Source organism: Trematomus bernacchii, unplaced genomic scaffold (genome assembly GCF_902827165.1).
Source record: "Trematomus bernacchii unplaced genomic scaffold, fTreBer1.1, whole genome shotgun sequence".
Lineage (NCBI taxonomy): Eukaryota > Metazoa > Chordata > Actinopteri > Perciformes > Nototheniidae > Trematomus > Trematomus bernacchii.
In genome coordinates, this window is record NW_022987973.1 from 17,647,251 (window position 1) to 17,672,688 (window position 25,438).

At 39.0% G+C, this 25,438-nt stretch overlaps 1 protein-coding gene across 1 annotated transcript in view; it reads right to left on the reverse strand.

Moving 5' to 3' along the window:
- Window positions 1-438: 438 nt before the first annotated feature.
- kcna4 (potassium voltage-gated channel, shaker-related subfamily, member 4) overlaps window positions 439-25,438 on the reverse strand; it is a 48,480-nt gene continuing 23,480 nt past the window's right edge. The window contains exon 2 of the mRNA XM_034117037.1: window positions 439-7,571. The gene's annotated coding sequence lies outside the window, so the exon portion shown is untranslated. The remainder of the gene's footprint in view (window positions 7,572-25,438) is intronic.

The following is a 25,438-nucleotide window of genomic DNA, read 5'->3' on the forward strand; positions in this document are numbered from 1 at the left end:
AGCAAACGTTTTGCAGCGAGGAGGCAGAGCACAACCCGGCTGCTGCGTGTCTATCAGCAGCTTGATGGATGAACTGGTGTCTATCCAGGAGTCAAGTGATTGCACCACAACGGACCCATTTAAAATATTTAAACGGTGTCGAACATGAACGGCTATGGCATCGAGTTTCAGAAGCAACCACCATAAAAGGCCACTGTGGATGAAAACATTATGTCACTGTAATACTCGGCCCCTGCTGACAGAGCTGATTCTGTCATAGGAACACAAGCAATGTACGTAAATAGTTCAACAACCAGCAAACATAACAGTTGACCCCATCCTGACAAATAAACATATAATACAGTGAGAAGTGAGATGCCATTTTAGTAATGACCTTCATGATGTTAAAACAGCTACATGCAGGCAATCAGCAGTTTAAAAAAGCACATGTAAAAACAATTCTGTTTCTGAATTTTTATTGAATATATTATATTTTTCTTTAATCAACATTGCACATATTCCATTTTCAATCACATCTCATATTGCTGTCTACAAAATGTTATGAATGTAGAAAATCCAGAAGGTTTACCAAAAAATAAAACAAAAAGGAGATTTAGGGTCAGAGGTGACGAGCTCCAAGGATACAAAGAGAGAAAGAGAGGGAGAGAGTGAAAGATAGGAGAGGAGCTCCCTCAGGAAAATAATATAAAACATACTTTGGGTTAGGATGCATTTTTCTCAAAACAAAGCATCATGCAGAATAATAGCAAGGCTGGCCAAAAACTCACATGGATATTTCTCAACACCTGAACTGAAGAAATATTTTTCACGGTCATTAATAGTTACCATCCGTTTTCCTTTTGCTTATTCCCCTCCTTTTGTTATGAGTGACGAGGCGCTCACAAATGTTGGATATTAACGATACACAAATGGGAAACAAACAAATGCAGCCACCGCAATCATCCCCCAAAAACTATGATATAGTCTGCCATTATCTAAAGACTACCGACTCTGCATGTAGACAGTGATCATAATGACTAATGTAGATGAACTGGATTATAACCATCATATCAATGTGACCTTGGCTGATCAAACTGCAACAGCTTGCATAGACACCTGATTATTACTGGTTTGAATCCCACCCATGTCCTGCCAAATTCACATCTAAATATATTCTTCTTTTCTTTGTTTTTTTTACTATATTTCATTGTTTCATGTAACACCGGAGCAAACTTTGAAAAACAACATCAAAATGAAAGATTGTTGATTCAGAGACATCTACTTTAAAAATAAACAAAAAGGCCATTTACACATTGATCGACAGTTAAACATGCTAATGATCCCTGGCCTTTACATTTGGAGGCTTGTTGTTCAATGCCCCACATGAAAAAGGATCTGCTGCAATGACCTATTGTCACCACAGTAATGTGTGTGCACAGGCTAAAGTACTGTGCTTTCCAAAAAGGGCATGTTTAATACTGTCAGCAGGCGGTTAAATATACTTTTCATTCAATGATTGCCGCAACCTTGAGAGCTCTAAGCGCTGCAATCAAAGAAGACACATGAAAAATACACCAAACAAATGAAGGACACATCTTCACTAAAGTGCAACATAATAGTGCGTGCTGCAAATACAGAAAACACAATAACACATGTTCTGTTTTTTGTGTGTTTTCAGATTTAAGTGGCAATTATGTTTTATTTCTTTTGTCCTTGTTTCCTTAAAAGCTTTATTGAAAAATTGGTGAGGATGTTTGTATTCATTTTCTTGTGTTTTTATGTTTGTTCTTATGTGGCAGGGCTTTGAGCACCCTGGGAGTAATGAGACATTACATTGCCATATCACAGAGCACAGACCATTTATCACAGAGGGGATTATATCAATTACAACGGTTCTGTTGCTTTCATTCATTGTATTAACTATTGTTTCATCTTCACAATTATTCAGTTACATTTTTTCATTTTGTCAGTAAATGTCAAAAAATAGTTAAAAACGATATATAATGTCCTTGTTATAATTTAAAAAGGGCCCATAACACAGCCCAATGAGATATCTTTTTAGTTTTATTCGATTAACAGCCTGAAACTCAAAGGAATTCAATTTATTATAATTTATTCTAAATTAAAATCATCCAATCCTCCCATTCCCTTTGAGACCCTTGAACCAGAGGACGCCTTACTGAGACGATTATCAAAATAGTTGGCAATGAATTTCATATCGATCAAAGTTTTCCATCTTCAGGCAAAAATATATCTTTTTGATCGCACTTGCTGTAAAGCTATGCATGTCCAATAGCTTGATATATGAGGCCTTTTGCAATTAGGATCCACATTTCACTTTGAGACACCCGAGAGGACGGCAGCAGTCAGGAGAAGCCGGCGGTTGCTTTGCTCAAGGGTCTGAGAGCACTTAACGTACCGGCTGCTGGGGGTCTGCAGCTATCAGGAGAGGTTTTCTCACTAGAAGATGTTAATATGTGTGCATTTTTGTTTTCATTGAAAAAGGTGAAAGTGCTAATTCCCTTGTAGCGATTAGCACTTCAGGAAGATAAGGCCCCTTTTGATCTGGCGCATCATAATGTTTCTGTCTCCTTACTGCTCTGGTACACCGGTGTTCAAAAAACAACAAAGTTACATTTGGCTAATGGTTAAGCTAATGAAGGCTATTATTATCTAATCAATATCCTAATCTCCGAAATAATTTGCTAACATCAAAAACGAGCACTGTCCCCTCTTAGTTGTCTAATTTAACAATTTAGTCTTATCAACTTATGACCAGGACACTTGTGAGCTCATCTTTGGTAAACAGTCATTTTTCATGATTCTCTCTGGAGAAACTAAGTTTGAATCAACTCGTCATCAATGAGTTGTCTAAGAATTGTTTTGTTGAGAACAGAAATGAAACATTAAGTAGTGACCTCTGATTATTTCCTAGATAGAGTTCAATTGGGGCGACCTGTTTATTAACCCAGTAAATTGAGCTGACATCACCAGTATGGTCTAAAGCCTTTCAGCACACAGGAATGAATTTTTTTTCCCCCTATCTAAGACAGATGTAACCAGGCACACACTGTAATCTCTGCTTTTGCACCAAAGAGCACTAATACTGTTCCACAGGAGGCAGATGGGGAAAAACAACCCCAAAATCCAGTCACATATCCAGCGAGAGTACCAAACAAACACAAACTGGGTCACTGTTCAACAGTTTGTATTTAGTGCTCCTCATAAGCTACCTTGTTTATAAGGAGATTAAGACTTAAAACGGGTTCCTGGTGTTATCTAACACTGTGGATGTTACAGTAAACACTCTGGTTTGCATCCACATTACTTTTCTTTATGAAAGTGTCTTTGGTACGTAATATTGAACTGAGCCGTACAGAAACGTCTACAGTGCTGCCTGTGTGCAGTGTCAAGATATTGGGCTTACTCAGGTTGTCTTTTTTAAAGATGTCCTTCAGCTATTGGACTCAAAAACATTTAAAAGTGAGATTTTCTATAACTTATTCAATACAAAAACTATAAACTCGAAATGTCTTAATAGTATTTTTTGTATCACGATATCTGACCTAATCACAATGGGCAAAAGCAGTTTTCTTTTATTTGGTAGATGAAACATTTCTTTGGGCAGCTTGGGGTTATTTTGGATTTTTTTGTGTACAGTTCTGTGCTTTAATCTCAAAATGGTGTTTAGTTCAGTAGGCTTGGTTCCACACGCCAGGAATGATGACAGATTATCATTAAAACATTTCTGTTTATAACACCTTCAACATTGTTAAAGGTTATTTCAGACTCTGCTCTGTGATATGAGCTGCTTAAATCTATTTTCCTATTAGATCATATTTTAACTTTCAATTGCCTCTTGCCTCAATTGAACAAATAAAACATAACATCCCTAGGCAATGTCCCAGCACCTCATGTATACGTGGAAATGAAAAAAGTGGACACATATGAAGATTGAGCCGCCTTCAGGCTCGATTGGGCTGTTTTGTGTCAAATCTTTCAACACTGACATCGGAATAAAACAGAGTACATCACTAAATCCCACTTGGCTGTTGTTTGCATGGCTTCAGATCTGCGGTCAATTGGTTGTAGTGTTTGAGAAGAAATCCTTTGTTATTGATTTGGAGAGGCATTCATCTTAAAGTTAATCTTGCCCAGTCGCCTGTGTGGAAAGCACAGAGGATTCCAGTCTCAGGGTAATTTAGGCCCAAGAAATATGTGAGCCTCAACAGAAAAGCTGTTTTTCTTACAACGTCGAGATAGCCCTCCTGAAAGGGAAATCAATCCCCGCCAATAATTATTTTGAATGAGGTCAGTTTTAGTGATTTTTACACCTCAAAACTAGATTATAAATGTAGCCTTGTGAGTTTTCCAGCTCATAAATAAAATGTTTTTAACCTCGCTGACTGTGCTGCATCATAACAGCATCACACAAGTTATTACTGCAGGTCAAAGAGAAAATGAATTGGTTCTTTATTCTTATGTTCCATATGTGTCCACTATTCCTTTCCCACTCGTGATACTGTATGACCTGAATGACCTCTCGAAAAATATCCAGTATGATAATGACCTTTTTATTCAGTGCTCGAGTCTCATTCTGCTCTCATACAAGGATAAATTATTTTTCTTCCAGTAATATTCAATCTGCTTGAACATCTGAGCTCTCTGGGTCACTACTGAAATCCCGATGAAAGCAGATTTAAGTGAACTTGTACTTGACATAATTGCAGCCTCTAACCAAATAAATGAGTATAATTTATAGACTGAGGAAATGGGTTAGAGGCTGTCCAGTTAAACAGATTTCCTTCAGTCTCCTTTGGTGCTTGTTTGCTCTGCTTGATTGGACATGTTGGCCCCGGGGTTCAATCACGCTGATCCTGATCTCCTCTCTATAGTAACCTGTGGGCATATAGAAGTCTTTGGCTTAGCGCCCGTTGTGCTGCTTGGTGATAATACCCAGCTGTGGCTAAACATGACGCTAGATAGATTAATTTAGTATTGTTGCAGTGCAGCTTTTGGCTACTATTGGCTGTTAGTATGGTATTTGTGCACGTGGGCTAGCTACATCTCACATCCTTATGTGAGCCCACATCATGACTGTTTCCAGGTTGGAACTCCAGGTCAGACCCCACTCAGGGACAGCTTGTGCTTGAGGCTCATATTCTCACAAGATTAGTATAATAAAATCACATCTGAAAATATATATCTCTTCAGACCGGTTTCATCTTCAATCCATTTACCTCTGAAGAGTTTTGGGAAATATGCTTGTTCTCGCTCTTGTGGACAGTCTGTACAATATCCATGTAGCCGAGATGTCTTAGTTTAGGTTAGCATAAAGACTGGAAAAGAGAGGAAACAGCTAACCTTGCTCAAGTTGTGTTTTCTTTTTTCTTTAGGTGTTTGTGCCAGAAAACAACACATTTTCCAATTCCAATCCTGACAAAGAACTATGTTGTGAACATAAGATAATGATATGATTAGATATATACATACATGTGTTTATGCTCAGCAAACAGTTTTCTTGCCTAAAGCTTCAAATGTACCCCATTTAAGAGGAATCAATCATCTTGTGTAACTAAAGCACATACATGTATTTCTTTAACCCAAGTAGTCAAAGTAATGTCTGCTGGATTGTAACTACTGTATTCATCACTTCCTGATAGGATCAAGTTTCTTCTAAAGCCGTTGTTTACTTAAATGTCATTAAGGGAGCAGTCCTTTGAGTTCATTTCATCTCAAAGCTATGATTTGGACTAATCCGCCAATTTGTGTTGCTTTTCTTTTTTGGCTTTACTAACCTTGAATAATATTAGATTTTTAAAGATGTGCAACTACAGTACAACCTGCTATTATAATCCACTACCATGCAAGCTGATTTCACTCTTTCTACCTTTCTAGTTTCAGTGTAATGTTTGTTTTAAAAAAGCAATAACTTGTGCTGGAGTATTCTGGTCTTTTTGGTAAAACCTTTGATATGAAGAAAAGCCTTCACAATAAAAAAAACATCTTCATTGTGAACATTTCCCAAGTTAACTATTGACATCTATTTTTAAACTATTGTGGTTATTTTGTGGTCACATTTGTTGTTTTTTTACTACTAAGGAAACATCTTTAACATTCAGTAAACAGCTCTTCTGAGGGAAATAACCGAGACAAAAATAAAATACTGACTTCATTCAAATATATGATGTAACTACTACTTCCACAAGGACATATAAAACTTCTAATTGTTTCTTTCATGGGCAACAACGCAGGTCTAAGGGAGGTTACAAGATCCAACGCCACAAACGACATCAGCTACCTCATGTTTTGGAATTCCAAATGATTGAGTCGATGGATGTTTCAGTATGTAGGAAAAAAGAAAGAAAAGGACAATAACAAACTAAGAAGAATGTTGGAGCAGCATTCACAACAATATGAGGATTGTGATTGTATCAGCGAGGACAAAAAACCCAACACAGAGGATTATGGTTGATGGTCATAACAGTCAAAGAAAGTAAAAAGTCTCACATAACTCTATCTGCAACACATCTTAGGACACACAAGTATAAATGTCTGCTATTCAGTGTGCATCTATATCACGACATTTTCCAGAAGTCCACAACATACAATAAATTCAGGGTTTCACCTTTGGTTATGTAATTATCAAGGCTAGGTTTAAAAAAATATATAACACACGTCCATGTTACTTTTGCATACAGTTAAAGTGAAAACATATCAACAAAGCAGCTGGTCAGCTCTAAATTTGCATCTGAGAAAAAAACCTACGGGTAAGGTATTTCATCTTTACGGTGAGAGCCCGGCGAGTTTCACCCGCTGAATTTCTCTAATAGAAAGTGAGTGTGGCAGATATTCATGAGGGTGTTTATGTGCCTGACATCTTTGCTTTAGTGTAAGTGGATCTTAATGTAAGAGGATATTCTTCTGATGTATTTCAGTGTGTTGCATTGAGCCAGTCAATATATATCTCTCCCAATATCTCTCTGTACACTTTCTGAATGAGGATTATCATGTGTTATTATGACACGATGTGAATTAAGAGTTTGTTGCCAGCATTTGAGTGAGCAACTCAGGCCAGCCTTGTTTGGTTGACAATATGAAACAAGATAAAAAATAGATGAAGTCTTACTGCTGACTGCACATAAGCAGAGCAAACTCACTATTCAGTAACACCTACAAAGCCGACCCAACTAAAACATTATGTCGACGTTACAACCAAACATTATCTCTATCATATTAAAATATTCACATCTGTTCCTTACAAGACACTTTTTTCACATGTAAAGAAAACATCTTTGAACTATAAGTCTCTTAGTTTCATCACTCCATACATCTGTATATGTGTAGTAATTAAGGCAATCATTTTGGGCCACGACTTACTCCTTTCCATCTCCAGTCTTAACCCTCGGGGGTTTGTTTACTGACGTCACGCAGCGGTGCTTCCCCCCACGTGTTCGAGGGCCGAGTCCCGTCCAGTAGTTGTTGCTTTTCAGTGTCCGCTCGTGCTCGAGATGACCAGTCACAATGTTTTGCTTGTTCTCTGCAATTACCAGAGATGTGGGGGATACTCCCTCTCCCTGTAACTGGCAGCGCTGCAACACAGAGAAACAGGAAACGGATGCAAATCTGTCATCATTCTTGAGAAAATGGCACCCTGAAGATCGAGCAATTTTGCCCCAAAACACCAGCTGATACTGCGCACATTTTCCCTTCCAGCCCAGAGGCCGGGCAAGATGTATAACATTCAAGATAATCATCAGGGCCATAAAGCAGCAACTCCCTCTGAATAACACGGAGAGGGGGGATGTCTGAGCTTTGTTGTACACAGTAGAGTACTTACACAAAGCTTTTGCTACATAAATACTTCATTTAACATTCCGTTTTCCACACTGTTTCACCCTTAAGTAGCTACAATGTTCTTAAAATCATTGTATTTCGCTTTTTCTGACAGTATCATATCCATCTACTAGCTTGTTTACTGTATTGACCATATGTTGTGTTATGCTGTGTGAAATATGAAAGCCATATGCTCCTTTTTGCTCATGTCTATACCATTATGTAAAGTGTAAATATCCCAGACGTACAAGCAAGACAGGGCTACTAAATAATAACGTTAGTGTAGAAATGTGAGTTATTTTGTGTGTGTAATTTCATACACATATTAGCTGTCTCTGAAAACGTTGGGACCTTAACTAGAATTGGAATGAGGCTATGTAGGTGTAAACAAATGTTGTCTGTACAGCATGAGTTTCTAATGACGAGTGCACAGATGGGCAGCTCGGGTTACTGTTGATGTCAAACCACTTGACAAGTAATACATAAGGGGAGAAACACCGCCGCCCCCTCTTAATCTGTTAATGACAACAGTAAAACAATGTTTAAGCCTGTATAGTCTTCAGTTTCTTCCAAAGCATTACATTTTGTATGTTTAATATTGCGAAAATGAAAAGTCCCCTAACCTTCACAAAGTACTAATTTTAACACAACCCACAATGTTTCCCTACATCGAAACATACCTTTAACCATGGCATTGTCACATTATAAGATTTATTTTCAACAGTAATTGAAGGAATGGTTTTATGAAGTTGTGGAACGAACTAGATGATTGATTTGGTGTACGATCATAAAACGTCTTTTGTGATGTCCTGAAGGCAGAAATAGGCGTTAACTTGTACAATTTCAATATGCACAGCCATATCCTTGGAAATAAGAATGACATTTTTGGGATTATAGAACAAACCTGCATCAAAGATTTGCATAAAATGTACTTAATGTGGAGCGTAAAACTTCAAATTGTAAGTAATTTCATGACATGAGTTATAATCGGGTAAATACAAACTGGCAGCATGTTGGCTGTAAAAGCAGAGTTCCGAGCATGCAGGCTAAACCATCTGTGCCCAAAAAGTGAAGAGAAGGATTTCATTTGTCAATAATTAAAGCCTGGGGAACCATGGCAATGTACTGTATGTCAGACCCAGGTAAACTGCAGGTACTTGTCCAAAATAAAACAACAATTCAAACAAGAGTAATACTGGTCAAGTTTCAAACAAACCAACACACCATAATCTGCTGCAAAGTGGTATTGTCCTATGTTCCCCTCCTCAGAGGCACTAGCTGTGTTTGTAATGCTGATTTCAACTGCTTCTGTTAGTGTGGCTACCCCCTATAGGCGAAAGATGTCACTGAATAACTTTTCTGTGTCATTGCTTTTTGAGCTTATTAAGATGCAAGCGTCCTCTTTAAACAGAGCAGCTGTATAATTCTCCACCTCAATCATTTGAGGATTTCTACAAAGTCTCTCTGGAGTTAGAAACATTCTGTATGCAATCATAGCTGCAGCAGGCACAAGGCAATGACAACAAACATTCAGAGTGCTTTTATCTAATTCCCTATTAAGAGCTAAACCTGTGGTTGTTTACATTATAAAACCCTGTAGAATAGCCTGTACCTGTAAGGATAAGAGGCCAAATATAGAATCCAATGAATATACAGAGTGTTAGAGAGATTTAAATGACTGAAGAGGATATCCTTATTGTTATTCCGTTTCTGTAACCTCATGCTTGAATGGTGATTAGGTTAAGTTGTACTGTAAGGATATGAAGACAGTCGACAGTAGAGTACAGCGGTACTTCTCATGTGTTGACATAAAAGCCGCTCCTGTGTAAGTAGATTGAAGAGGGCAACCTACAGTACAGCTGGAGGGAAAGAGGGCCATACAGTACCAGAGAGATATAATACTACAACAAAATCCCCACTGATATTAAATGTAACTCTATACATGTATGCAACATCAGGAGGATACGTCCCCTCCTGACCCAGAAAGCGACGCAACTTCTGGTCCATGGCTGTCGTCATCTCACGCCTAGACTACTGCAACTCCCTCCTGGCTGGTCTACCTGCATGTGCCATCCAACCTCTGCAACTCATCCAGAATGCAGCGGCTCGTCTGGACTTCAACCTTCCAAAATGTTCCCACACCACGCCACTCCTCCGCTCCCTTCACTGGCTTCCAGTAACTGCTAGAATCCACTTCAAGACACTGGCACTTGCGTACCATGCTGTGAATGGATCTGGCCCTTCCTACATCCAGGACATGGTTAAACTGTACACCCCAGCACGTGCACTCCGCTCTGCATCGGCCAAACGGCTCGCTGCACCCGCACTGCGAGGGGGACCCAAGTTCCCATCAGCAAAAACACGTCTGCTATCCTGGCTCCAAAATGGTGGAATGAGCTCCCCATTGACATCAGGACAGCAGAAAGCCTACACATCTTCCGGCGCAGACTAAAACCTCATCTCTTTCGACTCCACTTCGAGCGATAGAATTACTATCAAAGCACTTATATACTAATAAAGGACTGGCTTATCTAAAGCCAGTTGAGTAGCACTTGAAATGTTTTGGCTCTATGAAACCTGATGTACTTATATGATTCTGTTTTCTTCAAGTTTGTATCTTCTTGGTCGAATGCACTTATTGTAAGTCGCTTTGGATAAAAGCGTCAGCTAAATGTAATGTAATGCATGCTGCTGCCACATGAGGACAGGTAACCCATGCTGTGGTCTCTGCTGAGGCCTAAAGTCGATTTAACTGGTGTATGAAGACATTAAAACACACCCTTATGTGATTTCATGTGCAGATATTACGGCAATACAAGCTTCATTTCTTTCTAATGATGGGCTGTAAAATTAGAGTGAGTCATTTGTTGTGTGAGGAACTGTGAGGAGATTTCTGAAGATGAATAATAAATAAAGAGCCTAACAGCCCCACTAGTTTTAGAAATGGCTGTCAGAATAGCATGCTGATTTTAATAATTTATAACCACAGATTTAAACCTAATTCTTCTGCGTATTAATACTCTTTTCAGTAATGCATAAAATATTCTCAAATGGCCCTTATCCGTAAGATTTACATCCATATCGATAAATCTCAATTTCAATCCAGATTTAGTCCAAAGGTGCTGGAGAAAGAGCGCTCTTTATGAAGCGAGACAACACATATAAAGAGGTGGAGAGATGTTTATTGTTTCTGACCCTCATGCAGAAGTTAGGAGTTTGCTACTTTCTTAGACTTGCAATGTAATGTTCATAAAATATAACCGTGTTCTTTCTCTAACTTTCAAGTGTTCCAGCTGTCATATGACCAAACCTGGAAAAGGGCTTTCTAGTTGGCGTATTAATATGGCTCTATTTGTCATGCTAACTTTACACAAAATACCTTAGTTGTAGAGAAATACTTTGTTACACTTCAAACACTTAATGAAACACTGCCTACAGTAAATCGGACCCAACAAATAAACACAGTAAGAAGCTGCCCAAAACTACTGTAGATATGGCTAACCACGAACAGATCTAAAGTATACATTTTTTTGTTATGCTCCCAAATGTTGTTGTGGGTCACACAAGTTCAAGCATCTAACAAATCTCAAATGGTGTTGTGTTCTTTAAGCAAGCTGAATGGTTCATCCATCATCCTGTCAAGAGAATTCAGAACACAACTTGACATCAACCCAAATAGCAAACCACAATAATTCATACAAGTGTGAAGTGAACCGCCACAGGAACGTCTGTGCACATTTGCTCAACATCTATGTGTCCTTTAATACTGAGTTGTTTCTTAGGTTTGACTTTTAAAAGCCATTTAATACAACTTGTCTACACTGAGTAAGACCTCACTCTGAATGCCCCACTCCTGGACATTACTACTGATGGATATCACCAGTGAAGCTCAAAATGCAGCAACACAGAGACAAAGTCTGTCATTTATTGTATACACAAAACAGGGAATCGAAATTATACCTGTGCCATGACTGACAACCTGTAAGTCATGTACCTTGCCCGGCAGCTGTGTACACACCTGGATGCTCTCACTTCTGTGGCCCAGCAGGAGGCAGGACTGTTTTCAGTTCAGCAAGCAGAACGCCATTCATCTCGCAACCCGTCACTTTGGGGCACTGCCTCCTCACGGCAGAGCCAGGAGCACCCATCGTGTTACACATGCTCAGATCAACACAACCAGCTGCCAGCCACAAGCTTTCACTATTCCCAATTTACAAAGCCCTGGAGCTGTTTTTCGTTGGATTGGATTTGAAAACCATTATAAAATGATTATGGTGTTTGTGGAAAGCGTCTTTTGTGTGTCTGGAAGAGACACAACCAGCAGGTACGATATTATGAAGGGGAGGATTTAACAGCCCCAAAGCTCTAAATGATATGAACATAACTGCAGGGAGTTGATAGAGTTAATAAACTCAAATGACTCAACAGTTATTTCACCTGATTGCTAAAACTCACTTTACTGTTTACAGAACACTTAACAGCTTGTTTATTGAATCATACTGTATCGGTCCATTAAGGTAGCTGTTTGACCAGTCAGAGCTTAGTAGGGTGGGCTCAACAAGTGGGACGCTACCTAGATAATATATTAGAAATAGCAGACAGACTTGAATTGACAAATTCCTTAAACGTTAACTGCTTTGAGCAACAACTGATGCAACTTCTTCCTTCAAATTATATTGGTGGGACTCATCTGTTATGGCAAAAACCAAATAGCACTCCTTAAAAAATGGCTAATATGAAAAATGTCAGAATAAATGAATGGGGTAAGTTAGGGACAAGAGCACAAGCATGATATAGATACATTACAAGAGAGTATGTAAGGACAAACTCTGAGTCTGTGCGCTGACCTTTCATCACCTTTCTGTCATTAAGCGCTGATGATTAAGATACCACTGCTGACAAAGGTACTTGCATGATAAATGAATGCCAATATAGCTGCTATAAATAGCCAACGCTGAGCATATGTGGGGGAATAAGGACAGCAGCTCGGGTGTTCTTGGAGGACCTCTGATGAGGACAATACATTCATTCTGCAACTCTATTAGATCCTACTGCCAGGTCTAAAGACTGCAGACTACAGACTACATATCTACAGTATTAATGGTTCAATGTATTGTAAAAATCATGCTCATACGTCACTTAGTTTCACAATGATTGTCGTTTATTTAACAGAACCACACTTATTCACTCTCCCCTGACCTCCGCAGAGCCAAAAGGTTTACCACCCAGACAGAGCCTGAGCATGTTCGTACCTCCAACTGGAACAAACTCCCTGAGAGGGCAAATAGGTGAGGACATTGACTGTAAATACCATTACAGCAGGCCTAAGTTGGGGCAATGAGACATAACAGCTTCTCATTAGTCGTCACTGCACATCAACCCTGCAGCCTCCTGCAGCCTCTGAGGTGGCAAATCTTTTCTACAAGGCACTTAAAGGACAAATCTGTTTTCATACATCGCAGGTCTTAAATTAATCTAACCTCTCCCAGCAGTGTGTGTGTGGTGTTTAGTGTGTCCTTGTCTTGTTAAGATCTCTCCCTTCCTGATAGACGAAAACATACATTTGTCTAAACTACATAGCACTATACTTTTCGTTTAAATAATTATGTGTTTTGGTTATCTCATCCTATACATTTATGTATTTTTAGTGCTACAAATAAGCCAAATCCTCATATTAGTTATAATATTTCAATTACAGACTGATATTCTGAGATCTGGACATACAGAGACGACACCAACTTTACATTGACATGATAATGGAGCCTAAACTATGAAGAGTGTTCTATACTTGTAAATGTTCTTATTTAAGAAGGAGGGGGGGTACTTTCCTTGAAGATGTACTGGTGCAATGAGGCATCCCCTTTGGCAATGGCCCCTGAAAATAAGCCAATGATTTTTTATTTGTGCTCTGCTTTCAATGTCACATAATTTGTCTTCTTAGCACAGAGCAGCTCAGGTAGAAACTCACCCCTCACCCTCTCTAGCTAAAACTGCACGATTAGGACAGTTTGCACTTAAGCTCTCCTTCCCTTCTATCCTCTCTCCTCTCACTGAAGTGTTTTCGTTAATACTCTAAATCTTCCTGTGATCTGTGTGCCACAAACACTTTAAACGTCCATCATCAAAGCACCAGACAGAGCCTCACAGGCAAATCACCTGTTGCAGTTTTTATAAGAAGCCTCAATGCTGTCCAAGAAACGGATTATCTTAGATGGTATTATCACGGACACAATATCGACTGTCCTCTTGCTAATGATTTTATACGTCCTTTGTTGTCATGGCCAAGTGTTTATGTGGCTTGTTGGAGAGGTCAAATAATGATCATGACCCAGAACCAACCACCATATTTACAGGCCCCTTAAGAAGATTTAAAATCACAGGATGCAGATTTAGCAGGACTAACAAATCACTACAAAGTTTGAACCAAGACAAATGTGGCATGATGTATGTCTACCTCATAAGAACTGCACTTCAAATCCCACAAATAACTTTAATTTCACGGCAATTACTGATCTGATCGAAGGACTCGCATCAACAAATACATTTTTATGAATCATCAATGATTCAAATATAGACATTTAGGATTTTTCTACAAAATGTACCACTAAATGAAAGGGGTTATGTTCAAAACCTGGACAGAAAAATAAAATAATCCTTTAGGGACTGACTTTAGGAGAGTGCACATGTAGCACGGCGCCTGGCTTCCTGCTTGCTGACACTAATCCAAAGGCAGCGGGGATTTTCTGCCTCTTGCTGCTTCTTGCCTCACACCCCTGCAGGGCTCTCAGATCCACATTGCCGTTCCCAGTCACACAAACATACACAGATGAACACACCATAGACTATAAATATTCAGGCCAGCATTCAGCGGTATGTGCAGCATAATGTACACAGGGGACATGACACACACCGTGCTTATTTCAACCCTGCCACCGAGCTCCCTGTCAGCACTTTCCGTGGGATAAAAATCGCACATCTGCTCATCTGATGCTGTTCATTTAGCCACACTCGTCCATGAATGCACTCTGCGGAGCCCAAAACTCGAGCGGCCCCATCACTGTTTTCCTGTCGGCTTGCACAGTGCTCATTAGATGTGTTAGTTGCTGCATGACAAGCCAAGCTTCAGGTGTTGTGTGTTTGTTTATGTTTGTATCTGAGGGTGAGAGGTGCTGTTTGGAAAGCACATGGGCAACACTGTGAGTCACATTACACCATGACAGACTGCTGTCATGGTGAATTAAAGCAGGACAAGGCATTGGTCATGAAGCATCGTTAATGCCACGAGAAGCGAGTCATGTAGAAGACTAACTGCCACAATGAAAGATACACTGAACACAGCGAAACAACTTTTATCTTCCTTTTCCTGATGTGAAATTATCTTTTGTCACAATGTGCTGTTCAAGTTACATCACCAATGTACAATATATATGTGAGGCATAGAAGCAGCTGAAAACTGGGCTAGCACCAATTATTTTCATGCCAGCAGCCAAATAATCTATACATTTAGATGTTTTTATTTTCTGTTACACTGATAACAGTAGACAGCATCTCTCATCTAGTCTTATAGCTCAGAACTTACTGACAAAAAGTCAAAGTTAGGACTGTTCCTCTTTTTTGAAAAGTGTGTGAGTGAAGCCTGGAAATGGAGAGAATGCAAATGAAACTGAATACAATGTTGCTTTCAGATGTTGCATGTGTTTAACTGTATGTGTCGATCCCATTGCATGTGCACCTCAACTGAGAGTTTCCTCTTTGAAGTTTGAGTATTTAGTTTGAGTATTTAGCCATGCTGCTCGTCTCTAGGGGATTGCAATGTCGGCCCTTCCTTTTATTCCAGGCTGAAATATCTCAACGACAATTAGATGGACTGCCACTAGAATTGTATACAGACACTCATACTCCCCAAAGGATCAATTCAAATCACTTTGTTGATCTGAAAAGTTCCAAATAGCGCAATCATCGGGTCAACATTATCAATATGTCAAATATTTTGTTAAGGACTGTAGACTTAGCTAACTAGCGAATGTTAGCATGCTCATACGCTTAACTAAGATGCTGAACATGGATAACCATGGATATAGAAACATATAGAAACCCAGCCACCCAACTGCTCGGTCCTGGGCTCATTCATATGAACAGCAGAATGAAAGTCACTCACTAAGGCACTTTACACATTTTTAGAACATAATGACTTTAATAAGGGCTATTTAAGTGTTGCACTGGGAAGTCGATTTATCTTAAACAACCATCAGCTGATTTACAGACATCTCTCTCCAAATGTCAGTCAATGGGGAAAAGTATTTTTGGGCCCGATGGCATCAAGGGACATTTTCCATTCGGCAATTTGGCCACAACAATAATAGTGGTTTTGAATACCTCGCTGTGGACGCTTGTCGAGCCTCACAAAGCAGCTAGCATGGATTTGTACTTTTAGTCTTGTTAGAAGTAGGGATGTCCCGATCCGATCACGTGATCGGGGATCGGGAGAAAAAAATCGGGGATCGGATTTTGTTTTTTATAAAATATTTTTATACATTTTATTTAATGTTACAAAACAAAAATGACCATGTTCACGTCTTAAAGTCATCCTGAGGCCTTAGTTTTGGGTTAAAATTACACAACGGCAGATTGTCAAAATCAAATGATCGGAATCGGATCGGGAGCAAAAAAAGGTGATCGGGACATCCCTAGTTAGAAGTTTAATGCAGAAGCAGTGATCACAACCCTTTTGCAAAGAATTACCCCCACTACCCTGTCAGATACTCTTGAGAATGAATTATCTTTTTGAATGAGTTGAGCTACTCTGCAATCTTTCCAAGTAGCAGCAGACCTTCTTGTACACATATACTTTTGTAATGTTTTTTCTTGAGTGTTCTATGATACAGATCCATCATTTTAATCTAACTATCTCTTTTTTTATTTATTTCATGTACAGTTCGTGGTACATTAAGCATAATTTCATGTGAACAAAAGCACAAAGCCATTTTCTTCAAAAATAAAAAAAAGCTCTATCTGCTCATCCCCGTCAGTCACGTATTCCACCTCCGAAGCAGCCTCCTCCATCCCGCGCCCCCGCAGGCGTTTCTCACATGTGCTCTTCAGCAGTGACTTAATGAAACGCCTACAATCACTTACTAACAGCAGATGTAGATGCCTGCCGGTTGTGCTGCCAAGCATAAAAATCACCATGTTGTTTCCCTTGATAATGGATGCTTGGAATATATCCAAGAATCCTAGATCTCATTTTGTACAACTGACCCAATGTAATGGTGTTTTGAATATTTGATTATACACATCAGCTTCAAAAAATGGTGGGGTACGAGATGGGTGCTAATCTCCTCGAACAACCTCCCAACTACTGTGAAGTAGTCAGACTTTTAAAATATTTTTAGTCTCACTCTTTGTGGTGCAAAGTCATGCGATGCTCAGTGCCATGTGAGGTGTTTGATATGGCGTCTTTTCAATTAAAGAAGTTTGCAACATACAATGTGCTTACTAAAAACAAAAGTGTATTTATAACGTATAAATTGCCATGTAAAGTGGGAAAGCATTTTATACTTGAAATTTCACAGTATATGCAATTATTTTTTGGAGAAGAAAATCAGTCCCCATATAGGCAGAGAATATACTTACATTTAACATGAAAAAATACGGAAAATTCTCAAATTATTTTTTGTGCTACCGGTTATAGTATGTGTTTGTAATTTTTAATTTTTTAATTTTAGTAGATACAAGTACCAATACCCAACCCAAAAGCACAGATAACAAATATATTTTCCTCTTTGAAGTTTGAGTAGAATATTTTTAGCCATGCTGCTCGTCTCTAGGGGATTGCAATGTCGGCCCTTCCTTTTGTTCCAGGCTGAAATATCTCAACGACAATTAGATGGACTGCCACTAGAATTTTATACAGACACTCATACTCCCCAAAGGATCAATTCAAATCACTTTGTTGATCCGAAAAGTTCCAAATAGCGCAATCATCTGGTCAACATTATCAATATGTCAAATATTTTGTTAAGGACTGTAGACTTAGCTAACTAGCGAATGTTAGCATGCTCATACGCTTAACTAAGATGCTGAACATGGATAACCATGGATATAGAAACATATAGAAACCCAGCCACCCAACTGCCGGTTATAGTATGTGTTTGTAATTTTTTATTTTTTTATTTTAGTAGATACAAGTACCAATACCCAACCCAAAAGCACAGATAACAAATATCTGATAAAACTAACTTGTTTGTGTTGGAGGAATAAACTCTCCCCACTTTGAGAACAATAAAGAAGATGAGCTGTTGGCAATCTGCAAGGTTTTTTCTTCTTCCCATTATTTTAGGACAAGCAATTATTTTTGAATACTGCTGCTGAACAGCGTGATCACCAACAGACTGTCTGATCAGTTTGATTTATCAAGCATGGCTAACAGCCTAAAGTGTACTGCAGGGGACGTAAATCTGTCACTAATGTGCTCTTTGTTTTCAACTCAAATGCACAATTGAAACATCAGGATGAATTTGTTTTTGAAAATCCATATATATAATAAAACACTTTACTGACAACATACATAACAACGATAAAAGATATAGCAGTGATACTAAGTTAAGTAAAAAAAAAGTATGTTGTCAATAGGAAGAACACGGGGTTGACATTTTGTTTAAATGTAGTGATGCTTTTATGTTCTCTCACCGAGAATCAACGCCACATTAAACTAATTTTGGCGTGATGGGACAGAGAAAGGCTAGAAGCCAACTGTGGCTCGGGGGGTAAATAGTGAACAAATCAGAGGGTCAGTGGGTTCCATCCCTAGCCCCTGCAGTCAATAATCAAACTGTCTTTCGGCAAAATACTGAACCCCAAATTGCATTTAGAGCTCATGTACCAAACAACTCTTGAACCATGGATTTGTTTGGATCACGGCACTACTTAACCACATTAATGCCGTATCCCTGAACATTTGAATGGTTATATCCATAATTGTTGACACTGCCAACCTGTCCTTTGGCCTAATGAGGACAGATCATGTGCCTCCCCTTCTACAAATGACTGCCTGCGAGAACTGCCAAAGAATGGGGCTGACACTATCCCCAACCACCATCCCACCTGCACACCATGCCAAAATGTGTTTGTCGTAGGGCCGGGGGAGTGATTAAAGCAATGTATGCTGCGGGAGCAGAAATTATGTTTGCCCCTGTCTGACCACTTTTAGACTAATGGAGAAGAAATCATCTGCATGCACAGCTTTATAAATCTGAAACGAAGTATGCATGCATACTTCTGTCTTTGTTCATCGTTCTAGTTGTTCAATTCTCTTGCAGGAGTGGAAACAGAAAGTCACAAAGAGTCACACTATGATAACTCTAGATGAGCCCCAGTGCTGAGCTTTGCATAAACATGATTTGATGGTTTTGCCCTTGTTTTGTAGCCAACCTCCCAGTGGTCTTGGCATGAGCAGAGGTGTGGCTTTATGAGAGCAGACACCACATTACTGCCCACTCAACATCCACTCTTGCAGAGACATTTTGAGAAGCAGCTCAACTAAACAAACAAACAAACTGGAGAAGGACACTTTAGCAAAAGAGGGCAAGAGTGCCATAGCCACTATAGACTCTTAACTCTTGACATTACGCTACTCCACACATTTTAGACATCTGCATAATTACCTAACATAAGCATTAACAAATGTTGACTTGAGATCTCTTTTACATACGTGAACTACTGGTTAAAATGCATTTTATCCACATTTGTCTAATCTTAAATGGACTGCATTTATAGAGCGCTTTTCTAGTCTTTGCAATCATTTAAAATGCTTTTACAACACACGTCAGCATTCACACATGAATACACACATTCATCCTCAAGTGACAAAGGCTGCCATACAGAGGCTGGTGCCACCTGCTCCTCAGGGGAAATGTACACACACTCACACACCGCTGGCTGTGCCATCGGGAGCAATTAGGGGTTTAGTATCTCGCCTAGGGTTGGGAACCGAAACTCGGTTCCAGATGAGAACCGATAAGAAAATGCTGGGTACCGGGTACCCATACAAAATACACAATTTCGGTTCTGCTTAACGGTTCCTAAACGCGGTAGACCCTGTATTCCACCGGGTCCGTCTGCGCCACGGCGACCCGGTGGAATACAGGGGCGGACTGGGCTGGCCATCTGTGTGTTCTGGAGAATCACAGAACGGCCAGTCGTCAGCGGGCCGTTAACGGCCGGCTCGGTTCGCTGACGGCCGACACCGCCCTTAATTTTTTTTAAACGGCATCATGTAAGTTGCGCTGACAGACGACAGAGGTCCACAGTTGCCCCGCAGCGAGGCTCCCCCCGCCCTCCCGTAGACAGTTCACGAGCTCAGTCACTTCATAACACCAAAGATGGATTGCGGTAAACGCTCTAAAGTGAGGCTCCACTACACTAAAAAAGAAAAAGACAAGGCACAGTGTAATGCCTGTTAATAGCTTGCCACAGGCATTGCTCAGTTAAAATAAAGCACAGCTATTGTGCAATACATTTGTATTGCATGTATATTTTTTATTTGTAAAAATGTCAGTTAAAGCTTAAAAGAATAAAGATGTTTTTGTTATCTAAACGTTTGACCTCTTTCTTTTATAATTTTGGAATCGAAACGGGGAATCGATAAGAACCGGAATCGATAAGCAGAATCGGAATCGATACATTTCAGACGATACCCATCCCTAATCTCGCTCAAGGACAGTTCAAAATGTTGATTGTAGCCACAACGGCCCCAAAAATAGTTCTATTAAATGAACCAAAAATGAGTGTATGATCCAAAGTAAACTCTAAAGCTCCTAGGTGTAAAAAACCCCCACCCTTACTCAAATGTAGACATGCACATGATTTGGCATTAGAGCCCAATGTGTGCTGAGTCTTCATGGCTGAACCACAGTATGGTCTCTTGTCAAACTACTGAATTGATTTGTCCGTCACATCTCCCACGGCGACTGCTGTCCGCTCCACATCATGCCTTCCCCTGAAATCTTTATTTTCTGTCTTTCACGAGAAAATCTTAATGAGCAATGTCACCCTGAAGTCCTAACTTAATATTAGAATCAAAACATTCATGTTTCTATTTCTGCTTCTTAAATGATTGCAAAAAGAAGATAGCAACCTGGAAATGTGATCAAGGGACATGCGCTGTGAGGTCTTGAAAGGAAACATGGCAACCTCACTCTTTCTTTTGCAAATCCAATCCCTTACAAAGATTTTTCCCACAACCTCTGGCTGTTCCCCAAGATGGCCGACTTCTTAATGTCTCTTCTCCAACTGGCTACTTTTGTGCTTATTATTTTCCAATTGGTCATGCCTCAAGCAAATCTATCCTATCCCTAACACTGGGTTGGCTCAGAGCAAGGGGTTTAGCCTCCTAGTTTGAAAACATATGTGTAAACACTACCTGTATAACCGTCGGTTCAAAGCTCTAACTTGACATATTTCATTTATTACGAATCTGTAAATCTGCCCAACATGAACACAAGAGCAATGACTCACACGCTGGCCCTGTTCACCTGCTTGGTTTGACTCGGCTCTACTCAACACTGCACTTGGCAATTTGTGAGGATAAATAATGAAGCAATAATTCACAGCAGGCCACAGTGCAGTGATATTAAATCTGTGCTGGAGTAACATATTTAGTTGTTGATTATTGTGTTACAGTTGCATTTCGAATTTGCATTAGTCACATCAGTAACCTGGGGGTAGAGGATTTATATGCATCTCTAATTGTTATAGCTGTTATTTCTAACCTATTATGCTTATTAAATATAGCAATATCTACTCGTGCCCCTTCCAGAAACAGAATCAGTCAAACTCCTTACATAATATCCATATTTCGCCCATAACGCTGATTTTTAATCTTCACATTTTCACGTGTAAGGAATATGGCTAACTGTTTGAGTGCATAACAATGAACATATATCAAAAAGTTAAAAAAGCAATTTCTGAAGTGAAGAATACTACTATATTACTACATATATCATACTATATTTAGTGAAGAACACTAAATATATATATATAACTATGCAGTATTTTCACAGAAAGCTACAGTAAAAAACAACACATTTGGTTTTAAATAAAGTATTTAGGTGTAGCCTACTTTGGATTTGACAAGTTAAGGTGATTGTGTGTCTGTCATTATAAGGTTGAGTATAAGCCTAAAGAAATATACAAGCCTAAAAAATGTTGATAGAATTTTTGTTAAATGTAGTATTCCTTTTCTGCTTGAAACATGAGAAGCACTTTTCACCGTAATTAATACATGATTTGGAAAATAAAATAAAATGCAAGAAATATCAAGCTGTCTTGGCTTTAAACTTTATTTATCGTGTTGTATAAAGGGACAAGCTGACATTATAATTGTTTATTTTTGCTAAAAGGACACACAAGGATAATCCATTGTGTCACAACACAGTTGTTCATTGTGTGAGTATGATGGTAGTCGATTAGACTGCAGTTCTTCCATCACTCTCTTTCAATGTCAAATCGTTGTCTCTTTCTAGTTGTGCCTCTTTCACACAATCCTTTACAATAGTATTTTCCTGACTTTTGGTACACAGAGCACATACTGTATGTTTGCTCTTAAGGCATTGTGCTTCTTTCAAGAAACTGCAGGAGATACAGCTCCTCACAAACACCTCAGCCTCTTTGAACTGTTCCCTTGTAGATCTCCTTCCTCTCTCATTTCAAGAAGCCTTTTATGATTCCAATGTGCATCTAGTGCTCCCATTTATTTTCCTACTTCCACCTCTTTCTCTATTGAACACTATTGAATTGCTACCAATGCTTCAAGGGAGTTCCGATTCAAAACCTGCATCAACATAAAACCAGAATATTATTATGCAACTTTATTAAATCCAATCAGATTTGTTGTAATGAACATGAATAAACAATTTCTCACACTTTAGTTAAGGAAAACTCAAATGTAAGGGTAACCTTCAACTTGGGTACATTTGGTGCTCTTGGCCATTGACTGTACATTCTGTAATCGGCTTGATAGGAGTTTTCATTGTTAGTCGTCTATCTTATTCATAAGAAACAATGCATGCATGTACAGTATAGCATTAGTGGTTTTATTTCACTGTTCTCTATGCTGCTACTTCACATTCAAAGTGGCTTCACAGTAAACACAATGTTTTGGTGCCACAGACGCTAGCACTCACCGCAAATTATCAATCAAAAATGCATCTACAAAACAAGACAATTATTATTATCTCTTTATGAATAAATACGTTTTTAAATGGGATGGAGGAGGCTGCTTCGGAGGTGGAATACGTGACTGACGGGGATGATCAGATAATGAGCTTTTTTTATTTTGGAAGAAAATGGCTTTGTGCTTTTGTTCACATGAAATGATTAAAGTGTGCTTAATGCACCACGAACAGTATATGGAATACATAAAAAAGAGGTAGTTAGATACAAAATATGGATCTGTATCATAGAACACTCAAGAAAAAACATTTCAAAAGTATAAGAGTATGTGTACAAGAAGGTCTGCTGCTACTTGGAAAGATTGCAGAATAGCTCAACTCATTCAAAAAGATAATTAATTCTCAAGTGTATCTGACAGGGTAGTGGGGGTAATTATTTGCAGAAACCAATTTATATGCATTCCTCTGTTCATACTTCTGTTGATCAATATACATATTCATAAAGAGATAATAATAATTGTCTTGTTTTGTAGATGCATTTTTGATTGATAATTTGCGGTGAGTGCTAGCGTCTGTGGCACCAAAACATTGTGTTTACTGTGAAGCCACTTTGAATGTGAAGTAGCAGCATAGAGAACAGTGAAATAAAACCACTAATGCTATTCTGTACATGCATGCATTGTTTCTTATGAATAAGATAGACGACTAACAATGAAAACTCCTATCAAGCCGATTACAGAATGTACAGTCAATGGCCAAGAGCACCAAATGTACCCAAGTTGAAGGTTACCCTTACATTTGAGTTTTCCTTAACTAAAGTGTGAGAAATTGTTTATTCATGTTCATTACAACAAATCTGATTGGATTTAATAAAGTTGCATAATAATATTCTGGTTTTATGTTGATGCAGGTTTTGAATCGGAACTCCCTTGAAGCATTGGTAGCAATTAAATAGTGTTCAATAGAGAAAGAGGTGGAAGTAGGAAAATAAATGGGAGCACTAGATGCACATTGGAATCATAAAAGGCTTCTTGAAATGAGAGAGGAAGGAGATCTACAAGGGAACAGTTCAAAGAGGCTGAGGTGTTTGTGAGGAGCTGTATCTCCTGCAGTTTCTTGAAAGAAGCACAATGCCTTAAGAGCAAACATACAGTATGTGCTCTGTGTACCAAAAGTCAGGAAAATACTATTGTAAAGGATTGTGTGAAAGAGGCACAACTAGAAAGAGACAACGATTTGACATTGAAAGAGAGTGATGGAAGAACTGCAGTCTAATCGACTACCATCATACTCACACAATGAACAACTGTGTTGTGACACAATGGATTATCCTTGTGTGTCCTTTTAGCAAAAATAAACAATTATAATGTCAGCTTGTCCCTTTATACAACACGATAAATAAAGTTTAAAGCCAAGACAGCTTGATATTTCTTGCATTTTATTTTATTTTCCACATCGTGTATTAATTACGGTGAAAATTGCTTCTCATGTTTCAAGCAGTACTGTAATATCTGGTCAAGGCCTCTGGTTAAAAAGTTTAAACTTCTTAACAAAACAAAAAAAAGTGAAAGAGGTTATAGGAAAAGACAAGCTCTGCAAACAGCTGATAAGGAAGAATTCCAAGTTATTTTTCTCTTTGTGCTCAAAGATCAGACACTTGAGGCTAACTGCAGTGTGATAAAGGTACATGTGATTACATGATTGATTATGGGCCAGCTTCCTGGACCGTCATGAAGTCTCATTCTGGACTCAAGTGAATCCTGTGGAGAGTTTCTGTCCAAATCTCTTCTCTGTACTACAGAGTTTACACGAGAGAGGGACACACAGTATAGAGCCTTTGGTTGTCTTGCATGTTTAAATGGGATTCTATGGTGAGAGGCAGAAGTAATGGGAGCCACCATTTTTCTTTAAGGGCAAATAAATATGCAATTGGGAATTTGCTTTGAACCTGAATGTGACTTATAGAGGACGGGGAGGTCTGCTAAGAAAATTAGTAATTCTGTACACTCTGATTAATTACGGTCTGTAGCATCTTATTTAGCTCCCAGCTGCTTTTTTCCCCTCCCCTTTACCTTGTTTGCTCATAATGCACATTAGCTTTGAAATCGCCTTAAGTGTGTTTGGGCCTCAAGTGGCATGCCTACATCAAATTAAGCAACACTGTCTTTCAGCGTGTTACAATGTTAATGTGGCCTAGGGCTCTAAAAGAAGCTCTCAATTTAGATAGAGGATTCTCCCATTACCATTTTACATGTTCCTGCCTGGCTTTAAACATGCGACCGGTAACTTGATAACTTTTGTCGAATATGGCACTGACTCCGAGCTCTTGCTATCTGCCTTCTGTGTACATGTAATCAAACCTCACTGCGGAGAATTGAAGTAGACAGTATAGACATACATTGCAATTGATCTAAGGTTGTTTTAAACTTGACACTTTACTACCACATCAAATT